Genomic DNA, 12,124 nt, shown 5'->3' on the forward strand with positions numbered 1-12,124 from the left:
TTGTCCATTTGTTTTCCCTTTTAGCGGGTAAAATCCATAACCAGGAATGGCAAAGGAAAAGGTATGAATTTTCCTACATGCACACCAAAGAACATACACTTAAACTTGTGTGATTCTGCGTATGCTAAAACGACAAGTACAGAAAGTCTAAATACATGTATATATATATATATATATATATATATATATATATATATATATATATATATATATTATATATATATATATGTGTGTGTTATATATTGTATGTTATATATTGTATGTATATATAAATATATATATATATATATATATATATATATATATATATATATATATATATATATATATATATATATATATGAATACACACACTGGCAAGACCCAATGGAAAAAATAAGAGGCATATGTACCTAGCGCTTTTGCATATTCAATATACACTTCATCAAAGTACAGTAGGCCTACCCTGAAGAAGTGTATGTTAAATAAACGAGCGCGGTAGGCACTTACGCTTTTTATTATTTCCTTCTGGCCCTTGCAGTACATTCACTCACGTGATCGTTGTGACGGCACAGCATATACATATATACATACATTATGTAAATACATATACATGCATATATATACATACATACACACGTATGTATGTATGTATGTATGTATGTATGTATATGTATATGTATGTATATATATATATATACTGTATATATATATATATATATATATATATATATATATATATATATATATATCAGTATGTGAATATATTTGGGTAAATGTAAATTATTTAATACCGTAGGTAGTGGCAGCTTACCTTCAACTCCATAGATCCAAACGTCCTTCACCCAAAACGTTGGAAGGCACCTGAGGAATAATAAGCATAAGCATTAAAAGAATTCTCAGAAATGGTCTACAAGAAAAACGTTATAAAACCGTAAAATGTTTAAACTTGAGAATATAATAAACGCCACAGACATAAGAAAAATATAGTTGCAATATCATGCGGTAAGGAAATTGGAAAATTATTATCGTTCACCTTCAATATTCTCAAAAAACTTCGTTTTACCTCATTTCTTTTTGGTACCTAGAGATACAGTCGAAGATAGTATATGATTGCTGAACGCAGAAAGAAAAATTATAGAACGCATCTACGATACTAGATAACTTATAATAATCCTTTCTTCGTTAATACAACGCCAAACAGTTTCAAAGCCTATGAAAGGTCATGAAAGATTTTTCACTCGTCTATGCAGTGTATACCAAACCCTGTCTGATGAACTTTCTCTTATAGCAGCCTACGAGGCTTGCTGATTAACAAGGAATTCACTTGAATCTTAAAGCTTTTCATTATATAGCGAGTGTTTTTTCACTACAATTCATGTATGTGTTTTAACAAAGATTTGTTACGGGTCACGGATAAATTGTATAGTGTGTGTTGACAGAGACTGGCCTAATCTTACGATGTCATCCTACTCTCATTTTCCATAACAAACATGAAACAATTTAACAAAGGTCAACAGAGCGAATCATTATTCCACCAATTATTTCTCTTTTATACACAAATTATGAATTAATCGACATAACCGGAAACTCCATCCAGCCAAATATTCAGCCATAATGAACCTTTCATTATCAATTTAAACTGATAAACTCTATTTTCCAGTAACAGTTGACACGTTTCATAGGCTTCAGTGACCTGTACTGTTGACGCAAACTTTTGGTATTCGGAACAAACTTTAAAAATGTCTTGTTTGCAATTTAATTTGTTTGCTTATTATTCTCCTGTAAAATTAAACTTTCTAAACCACAAATATAATAAAAATAAAACAAATAATAATCAGCATTATCAGCAAACTGATTTAAAGTAGGAAAATTTGATGACGAAAACATTTTTTCATAAACAGAAATAAAGTCGACCTGGAAATTAGCAACGCACAATATAACAAATTAGAACGAAAACTATAAACGACGCTGAACTTGATCATCGAAATATTACTAAGACCAGGTTACATGTCCTTTACTCATTATTTATATAAGGTAATCTGATTTGGGTTACAACTTGATTTAAGCAGTTTTTCGCTAGAGCACATTCATGACTGCACGTCATTTAAAAACCGGTTTTTATTAAAGCTCATTAACCATGAAGCACCGTTTCCCAACACTGGGGTCGCGACCCCCAATGGGGTTGCCAAGCATTTTTTCTGGGGTCGCCAAGCACTCACAAGTCTCACAACATCAAAATATATGAATTTCATACAATAAGATGTTTTCAGCATATGTTGTATTTCTATGTTGCCATAGTTATAGAGTATATTACTGCTGATTATGCATCAAAATTTTTTCTTGGGTATTATAATTTTAATGCAACTGTCCTGACCACCAATGCTGTCTCAAAGTATTTATAAGCAACTTTGCTGGCTTCATAAATCTACTAATGTATAATATTTATATACAGAAAATTTTAATAATGTATGTTTAATGCTGTTGTCCCCAGTGGGGTCGCAGTTGTGGCTGGAGGAGCGTGACTGGGGTCACCTGCTAAAAAGGTTGGGAACCACTGTCATAAACCAACGTTTTGAAAGGTTCTGAGATAGTTTCTCGATCAGTATATGTTCTAAATAGTCTTTTCATTCGTGTATGAGGAAATGCATTACTTACATAATAATCTGGAAAAATAACAAGGTTTTGTCTTACACTACGGTATTTATTTGGTGAGTTTCATATCACCATACCCCAGATCCCAGAGGATGATATTTGAGACATACTGACAGGCTATATGGCTTTCCTCGCTGGTCACCAATCCAAGTACTGACCACTCAATTCTGCAGAACAGGCTGTGTAGCGTCCATGTCACTCTGTTTGCGCATGGCCTACATTAAAATTTTCTGCCAAACAAAGTTATAAGGCTGCTGTTTTACTCCAGCATGCATTTTAGTTGTCCAGACGTAAGTTTCTCTCTCTCTCTCTCTCTCTCTCTCTCTCTCTCTCTCTCTCTCTCTCTCTCTCTCTCTCTCTCATATTCTTAAGGAATTCACGGTGTCTGTAAAGTGATGACTTTCATCTGCTTACCTTTTCCTCAACAAATGTGGTTTTCGCCTAATTCACGGTACCATGAAATTGTGTAAATGTACTGACCTGTTATATGAATGAAAATGTAGCTTCTCGACTGTTATGAAAATTGCAAGGAGAATGGCAGGTCTTAGCAACTCTATCGTAAGACTTGCTGATAAAGGAAAAGCTGGCACCTAGGGAGTATAGGTTACACAGACACACACACACGCACACACACACACACGTGAGGTACGGTGATATGAAACTCACCAAATACCGTAGCGTAAGACAAAACCTTATTATTTTCACTGATTATTACGTAAGTATTGCACTTCCTCATACACGAATGAAAAGACTATTTTGAACATACACTCATCGAGAAACTACCTCAGAACTTTTCAAAAAGTTGGTTTATGAGGACTGAGCTTTAATATAAACCGGTTTTTAAATGACGTGCAGTCATGAATGTGCTCCAGCGAAAAACTAATTAAATCAAGTTGTAACCCAAATCAGATTAGCTTACATAAATAATGAGTAAAGGACATGTAGCCTTGTGTTAGTAATATTTCGATGATCAAGTTCAGTGTCGTTTTACATGTATATATATATATATATATATATATATATATATATATATATATATATATATATATATATATAATATAAAATATGTGTGTGTATATATGTGACTTTATCACATCACCGTGATTCATATCATATACAATCAGTAAGCTACAAACGTCCTTTAATATCCAATTGCTCTACCTCGGAAATAACATATTTTCATATATGTTAACGAGGGGGAATTTTTAGTTGATAAGAAGTTCGTCGTCCCGTGGGCTCGAACCAGCGAAGGACAAGAACAGTGGACGCCTTAAACCACGCGGCTATGTGTGTGTGTGTGTGTGTGTGTGTGTGTGTGTGTGTGTGTGTGTGTACTCGAGTGAATAGCGTTTGGTATCTGTTACCAGGTCTGAAAAAGCTGTTATTGTGTTTACTACTGACCTAACTTACAACTAACTCCAAACGCAAGAAAACGCACGTTTCTCATATCAGGAAAGTCCTTCCTCAAACCGTGATAGGTATAAATGTCTTTATGTTTCCTACTGGTTATTTTACTGGGCTCGTTTGAGGAATATGTGCGATTTACGCAACATCAAATTACACAAGTATATGTGGTGTGCAACACGCTAATTGTATTCCGGACTCCAACTCCCCTTTATATTATATATTAAATTTTCGTCGAGTATATAGTTACCGACGATAATGCTGAATTAATAACTGACATTCAACTATACGGTTCCGCAACATTATGCAATTGAGACTTGTTTGCTTCGTTTGAAAACGACGTTTGCCTTATGCAAAATTGTAACACTTCAACTGCACACATTTTCCCTAAACAGAAATTAGAAACATGTTTAGTTGGTAATTGATCAAACATCGTTAAAGAACTATCAAAGGTTTAAAGTTTGTGACAGGTCAATGGAGTGAATTATGAATAAACTTAAAATTCACATCAGTGGGTTAATGATGAAAAAGTTATTTTCACACGAGTAAACATTGAAGTTTTTATTTACTGAATAAACTTAAAATTCACATCAGTGGGTTAATGATGAAAGAAAATGCTGTAGTGATTTTCTCAGCAGCTGTTCTGATCAATAACAGGTAACGATTTGACGATTTAATTCTGCAAAAATATAATTGTTGGGAAAAGTATTTTTTAAAGTAAACAAATCTGGCATATTTACCTTCTAATTTTTACATCAACCTGTCTTTTCAACAACAATTATTTTTATAACTCATACTTACCAAAGCCATCTGTTTCTTAAAATAATCACTGACGATAACAATAATATCGCAAGCAGGCAATAGTGGCAATTAGGCCTTATATTTAATAACTCCAACCGTCTGTGATATTGCTTCGCTTCCTATGTTATTGCAGAAACGTTGGTGCAGTCTCTGATGACAGTTACTATTTTTCATTTTGTATTCCCACAGAAATGTGAATTGAATTCATCCGTTACTTCCCGTTTCTTCTGGCTTGTTGCTTATGTCAATGAGATGATCAATCATCCAGTCACCTCGAATCATATTAACGAGGGAAGCAATAGCTATGATTAGACGGCTCACCCACTAGCCTGTTAGGATAACCTATTATTACTAGTACATCACTGCCATTGTATTAATTAAGGCCGGTGTACCTACGCGTAGATGTGAAGATTCATAACTAGACCTAGATCTACATTTGATATGGAATAGACATTGCTCAAACCTTTGTTGCTTCTTTATATCATTATCATCATCAAATCACCATCATTATCGAGACACTTTCTTCTTTACTAGTCTTAAACGCCTCTACGACATCATCATACCATTACCATCGACATTAGCACTGGAAGCTAGCTAGCCTAGTTTTTTTTTTTTAATAGTCTGGCTCAACGCTAGGCCTACAACTAAGATTCACTGGTTGCTACCTTGCATCGGAAATTGCTGATAAAATTGCTCTACAACTTGAAAATGTCTTCATAATCACCACTAACATTACAACTCGACCATTCACGGTCCTTTATACTTTCATCTCATCAGCAGGAGGAGATCAACACTGGAAACATGATCTAGCCCTCTTTTCTCTAGCTTTGGTTGGGTGACCTGTCACAAGAAATAATTAGCTTGCCTCACTTCACACTCAGCATTTACTTTCCACCTCTAATAACACTCACTATCGCGAGGAAACATCATCTTAATGATTACTATGCACTGATAAACAATGAATCACAACCGTCTCAAGAAATCCAACGACCTTGCCGACAGCTACGTGAACTGAAACTGAAGATGTGCTTTAAATTTAGCCGGTGGCGTTCTGCTCGCTGATTGGCTGAGAGCAAAGACTCCCGCCTATGCTCCCATGGCTGACACCAGCTGGGTATAATCGTCTCGTTAAATATATGTTTGGAAACGTCTTTCGCATTAAGAGAGCTGTCAGATATTAAAATTTCAACCGGCACATAAACTATTAATGTTAACTGTATAACATGACTTAAGGGGTAGAATGATATGAAATACTTTATTAGATAATTTAACGGTTACCCAGTATACAGTGGTCAGATGTAGGCTACCTTTAAACCTCACTCACAGAAAGTTCTGCGGTTACCATGTTTTCAAACTGAATACTGTAATTTGGACGGTGCTATTCATCCGATTCTGTGATCAAACTTACTTAAGCGAACGCTTATCAGCGTGGTTAATTTTCTACTTATAATTTTGGTAGAGGTTAACTGTCGAAAACTGCTAGGGTTGATGTAAACATTGGCTATAAAGAAACTTCACCTCGATCTGAAACACGCAGTAACAAGGTTAATCAAGTAGTATAGTACTATAGGCTAGTAAACTATCAGGTGACAACATAGGGCTTTTCTGTCCGTCTGAATGATTATACTAAGGACTAAAAATTGGTGGTTCATGTCAAATTCTGCAATGCTTTCAAACGTGTAGATAATATGATAACGATACACTTTAATAAAGTTTGCATCTATAATGAGGAGCTTAAAAGCATTTTCCAAAATCGAAATTTATCGGGTATTTCAAGCATATCCTAGGTTTATTATTACTGAGAAAAAAATCATTTTAGTTTCGAGATACTTCAAACAGAGGTAATGGCAAAAATTATAGTGTATATGATAGCATAATTTGCTAAATCAAAATTAAATCAAATAAAGAAATATGAATTGAACAATAAGTCGAATTAAAGAAAACTGCACTACAAATCATAAATCGAAAGTCATGTGGGCTAACAAACTAACGGGACTTGATAAACGAGGGCGTTATAAATATGAACATGAAAATAAGTGAGAATATTGACAACATAGAATCCTTTTTATGCGATAAAATAGCTTAAACACTTTCCATAACGGAATACATGAACAACTAGGCTATACTTGCTTATGACGTGATAAAGGTATATGCAACTGCTCTCGTAAAGGCTTCTCCTTTCAGTGAAGGGCAAAAGAGTGTTGATACAATTGTACTAGATATATACTTTAAAAGAAATGAAGCTCGTGCTGGCATAAGGCCAACTCAACAACAACCACTAGCCAGCCGACCTAGAACTGTGAAATGACAGTGAAATTGTTAACATGGACGGGCATATAATGCAAGTAGTTTAATGGCATGTCATACAGAACCCGGTATATCAGATCAGAGATAGAGGCGGGATCTGCCTTGCCAAGCGGAACGTAATCAGAGTCGACAGACTTTGATGAATCGGTTATAATCTTCGATAAAGCAATAATATTTTTTATACTTGATAATTTTATATATATATATATATATATATATATATATATATATATATATATATATATATATATATTTCTGGCACATTGAACCGAACCCCGATCTTTCAAATAAGGGCGCAGTATATAGCCAATTGAGTCACACATGTCATAAAAGTAATTGGAACTATATATATATATATATATATATATATATATATATATATATATATATATATATATGTGTGTGTGTGTGTGTGTGTGTGTGTGTGTGTGTGTGTGTTTGTGTTCGTGTGTGTGTGCGTGTGAATCTTAGGGATTCCCAGCGATTATGTAGTGCAATGATATGCTGGGAATCATTCGCTAGACCTATATTCATGACTGTTCCTTCCTATACCTTCTTTTCACTTGCTGTACCATATTACTATTCAAGTGACTTAAAATATTAACCCCTTCACATAACGGAGCATTTCTTTGTCAAATCACGAATAAATTGCACAGCAAAAAAAAAAAAAAAAAAACTTGTTCTTCCTATGTATATCCTTCAGTACAATAAGGTCTTGAACTTTTCCCCACGATAAGAATTTACGAAGGCGGTAGCTTTCCACCACAACGGAATAAAAAGAGAGGATAAAAGAAAGAGAGGAAAGAAAGGGGGAAAACTATAAAATAAATTCTGTCCGGTCTTGGAGACCGGTTGGACTTTGATCATAAGTTGTCGGAGACAAAGTTCGTTAAACCTCCCCGAGATAACGGTAGGACGAAGCATCTGCAGACGACACCATCTGAATCTCTCTCTCTCTCTCTCTCTCTCTCTCTCTCTCTCTCTCTCATGAAAACATGTAAGCGCAAATTCCTAATTAACCAATCTTTTATTGGACACTCTTATTAGATAATTAGGGCGAGGGGTTGTTAAAATTACAACGTTAATGACTGCACTAAACTCGGTAATTAAAACTGATATGGTTGTTATGAACATCAAATACAAAAAAATGGCGAGGGCGACCTTGTGCCATCTTATCATTAGCTGCTGCAAATGATGTCTGATGCATATTTCAAATTTGTTTAAGTCTCTCTCTCTCTCTCTCTCTCTCTCTCTCTCTCTCTCTCTCTTCTATATATATATATATATATATATATATATATATATATATATATATATATATATATATATATATATATATGTAATGTATGTATGTGTGTGTGTGTGAGTGTATAGATGATAAAGAGAGAGTGTGTGTGCAGTGAATTGTGATAATTGTTTGCGTAGCATATGTTGCTTAAGGAGCGCATAAAGTGAGAGAAATGTGGAGATACAGAATAGAGGTAAAGTGAAGGTGAAAGAAAGGAACGAGTGTTCTGAGATGGTGTGGTCATATAGAAAGCATGGAGGACAATAGGTTGGTAGAGAGAGCAGATAATATCCAAAAAGCATGAGATGAGTGCAAGAGGAAGGGTGTATGGCGTAGCGTGAGTACCGGCTTTATGCCAACTGGTGCTGGTTGAAGTGTCTAAAGTTGTTGAAGTTTTGTGCATATGAAGCTCATCCACAATGCAACGGAATATGTGAGTGCGTATAATTCTATTTAAAATCATGTACATAAGTGTGCATACCTATGCACAAATGCAAGCCTGATTAATGATTAAGAAGCAAAGGAAGCTATCTGAAGTGTAGTCTCATGTGGAAGAGTCTGAGAAAGAAAACAGAAGACTGTGGTAAAAATAAGATGATGCAGAAAAGGATACAATGTTATGCAAACTTTATAAAGAACGTACGCATTACTCCAAGGTATTTAAGGAACAGAATGGAATATAGAGTTTAGGCCAAAGGCCAAGCATTGGGACCTATGAGGTCATCCAGCGCTTGAAAGGAAAATAAGAGTAGGGGTAGGTCTGAAAGGTGTAACAGGAGGAAAACCTAGCAGTTGCACTATGAAATAATTGTTAGGAGAGGGTGGATTGCAATATGGAAGAAAGATATGATTGGAGGTACATTAAAAGGAATGAAAGGGGTTGCAGAAGGGAGCCGAAGTGATGCTGCAAAGAACCTTTAGTAATGCCTACAGTGCACCTCATGAGGTGCACTGACTGCACTACCCCCTACGGGGTCTAAGGTCTCAAACACTGAATGGACTGAGAATGATCAATGATTTTAAGGATAAAGGAGGAATATGGCACATTAAAGGCATTAGAAGCTTTTTCTGGGCAGTAGAGTTTTAATAATATTGATTAACTACAATAAGTATTTCGGGTACCGTTAGTACTAATAGTAGAATGGTACCTGAGGATAAGTTCTAATAAGGTTCATGACGCAAGTTCGAATCCCGTAGTGGAACTACAGGTGTATTTCATACCTAAAACCATCGTCACAACAACAAAGGTCATCAACTCCAACCAGACAGTCTTAGAATCTTTTTTTTAAGAATGAGACGGATAAGTGAGTATGCGTTACCAGCTAGATCAGTGGTTCTTAACCTTTTTTAGTGCCCGTACCCCTTGATATCTTAGAAAATTTTCTCGTACCCATCCAATATAAACACAGTACAAACATATGATAAATATACAGTAGATATACAGTACCATTGTACTGACTATCATGTCTCGTACCCCGAGGTTTAAGGTTTCGTGCCCTAGGTTAAGAACCACTGAGCTAGATGAAGTTAGGCTGCTATGACAGGAGATTTATGTTCTGTACTTACTGACGAGGTATTTAGAGGTTTCTTTTTTGCTTTGGTGGGAGTTATTGTAAAAGATGAAAAATTAATAGTCGTTTGGTCTTTTGTACTTTTCACACGCAGTACCGAATACCAGAAGGTGATCATGGCATTCTTCTTTTGAGTCTCTTTACGGTGACTAAAACATTTCCAGGCGTAAACACTAAATTTTTACTCACAAAGGTGTTATGTGTTACACAGACATTTCAATCTACTTTTTTGATGCCCCATAATAACACGAAGCTCCTGTTTCATGGAGAGATCCTGTTGAAAACCTCTCCTGGTCGCCTGGGTGTCATGTTCCGGTAAACATTACCGGTTATTTTCTCTATCACTAAATTCGTTGAACGGATTAATCAGAGACCCTTTTAACAGTAATTAACTCTGCCCGGACTTTTAAACCGGAGACTCCAAAAGCCCCCTTGAAGCACAAGGGTTGAGCGTTACTTGGCGACGCGAAAATAATTCTGGCGACGAAAAACTAATCATGAGATAATGAACGATTCCTGGGCGCCCAGTGTCGATCAAAATATATTCATGGGGTGGGGATCCCTCGCATCATTCTTCTCCCGTGTTTTATGGAGAGGAAATCATGTGATGAATATTCAGATACGTGGACAAAAATGTGTGATGAGAGAGAGAGACAGAATATCTTGGTAAAAGTCATTTTAACTTGAACCGTACTCTTATCAAGGGCCATTTTTAGCTTTCTGCAAAAGAAAACTATTGTGACGGCTTTGTCTGTCGGTCTGTACTTTATTGTGTTGGCGCATATTTTTGTCCGCACTTTTTCTGTCCGCCCTCAGATCTTAAAAACTACTAAGGCTAGAGGGTTGTAAATTGGCATGTTGATCATCCACCCTCCAACCGTCAAGCATATCAAACTGCAGCCCTCTAGCCTCAGTAGTTTTTATGTTATTTATGGTTAAAGTTACCCATAATCATGCTTCTGGCAACGATATAGGATAGGCCACCACCGGGGCGTGGTTAAAGTTTCATGGACAGCGGCTCATAGAGCATTATACCGGGACCACCGAAAGATAGACCTAATTTCGGTGGCCTTGATTATACTCTGTAGCGACGGTACAGACAACTATTGCGTTTTTTACTTGTTCTTATTTCAAGCTGCTTATAGCAATTTATAGAAACGTTAAAAAATGAGATTAACTATTGTAGCCTTACGGATGTCTTCCAGACTTTAAAGCACAAGCTCATGAAAATTATAATTTTCATACTCATATCAAGGTTATTTCGCTCTAAATAAATAAATACCACACACATAAACGAATTTCCTGTCTAAACTAGAGTGGAATTAAAGATTAAATTGGATATTTTATCACCGTGGGCTGATGACCCTAAACATATAATTTATCTTTTTAAACAAAAAAAGGTTTTCCTCAGTGCTCTTTATACAAATTGCCCATTAATTTTTTTGCATAAGAGACTATTCTGCAATGATTTCCACAAAGAAAAATGGAGGTAATTAGCAACATAACATTTATGGCTCGACCAGGCTAAACTATTTCTTTATTATCAAATTTTCAGCTGCGACGTAGAAACGTTTTTAACAAGCGTGTCTTTAATAACCATTTCATTATCTCTAGTGCGCTCGAAAACACACGCATTCTTATACGTGACCGGGAAAGCTTTTGCAACTTGAATGTCACAGCTGGGGTGGTTTATGTCTGCATATACGATACAAAGTTATGTGTTGATAGTGAGATTATGGAATAATCTCACTGTTATATGGGGCAGAAACTTGGGCACTTAAGAGGAAAGAGGAGGGACTGTTGGAAAGAACCGAAATGAGGGTGGTGAGATGGATTGCTGGAATATCACAACTGGAAAGAAGGGAGAGTCAGGACACAAGAAAGTTCCTCATTGGATGGGTAGATATCGTATTCGGCTAGCACCCTCCTAGGCCCGCCTTCGATTCTCCAGCCGGCCAATGAAGAATAAATAAAATTTATTTCTGGTGATGGAAATTAATTTCTCAGTATAATGTGGTTTGATTCCACAAAAAGCTGAAGGTCCCGTTGCTAGGTAATCAATTGGTTCTTAGTCACAATAAAATAAGTCTAATCGTTAAGGCCAAATAAGGAGAGCTGT

At 35.8% G+C, this 12,124-nt stretch overlaps 1 long non-coding RNA gene across 1 annotated transcript in view; it reads right to left on the bottom strand.

The window, feature by feature from the left end:
• LOC136833530 (uncharacterized) overlaps window positions 1–5,858 on the bottom strand; it is a 101,572-nt gene extending 95,714 nt beyond the window's left edge. Inside the window, exons 1-2 of the long non-coding RNA XR_010851492.1 lie at window positions 4,840–5,858; window positions 794–843 (exon numbers count right to left, since the gene is read on the bottom strand). This is a non-coding gene — a long non-coding RNA (uncharacterized lncRNA). The remainder of the gene's footprint in view (window positions 1–793; window positions 844–4,839) is intronic.
• Window positions 5,859–12,124: the final 6,266 nt, after the last annotated feature.

The sequence above is a fragment of the Macrobrachium rosenbergii genome, chromosome 51 (assembly GCF_040412425.1).
Source record: "Macrobrachium rosenbergii isolate ZJJX-2024 chromosome 51, ASM4041242v1, whole genome shotgun sequence".
NCBI classification, from domain to species: Eukaryota; Metazoa; Arthropoda; class Malacostraca; order Decapoda; family Palaemonidae; genus Macrobrachium; species Macrobrachium rosenbergii.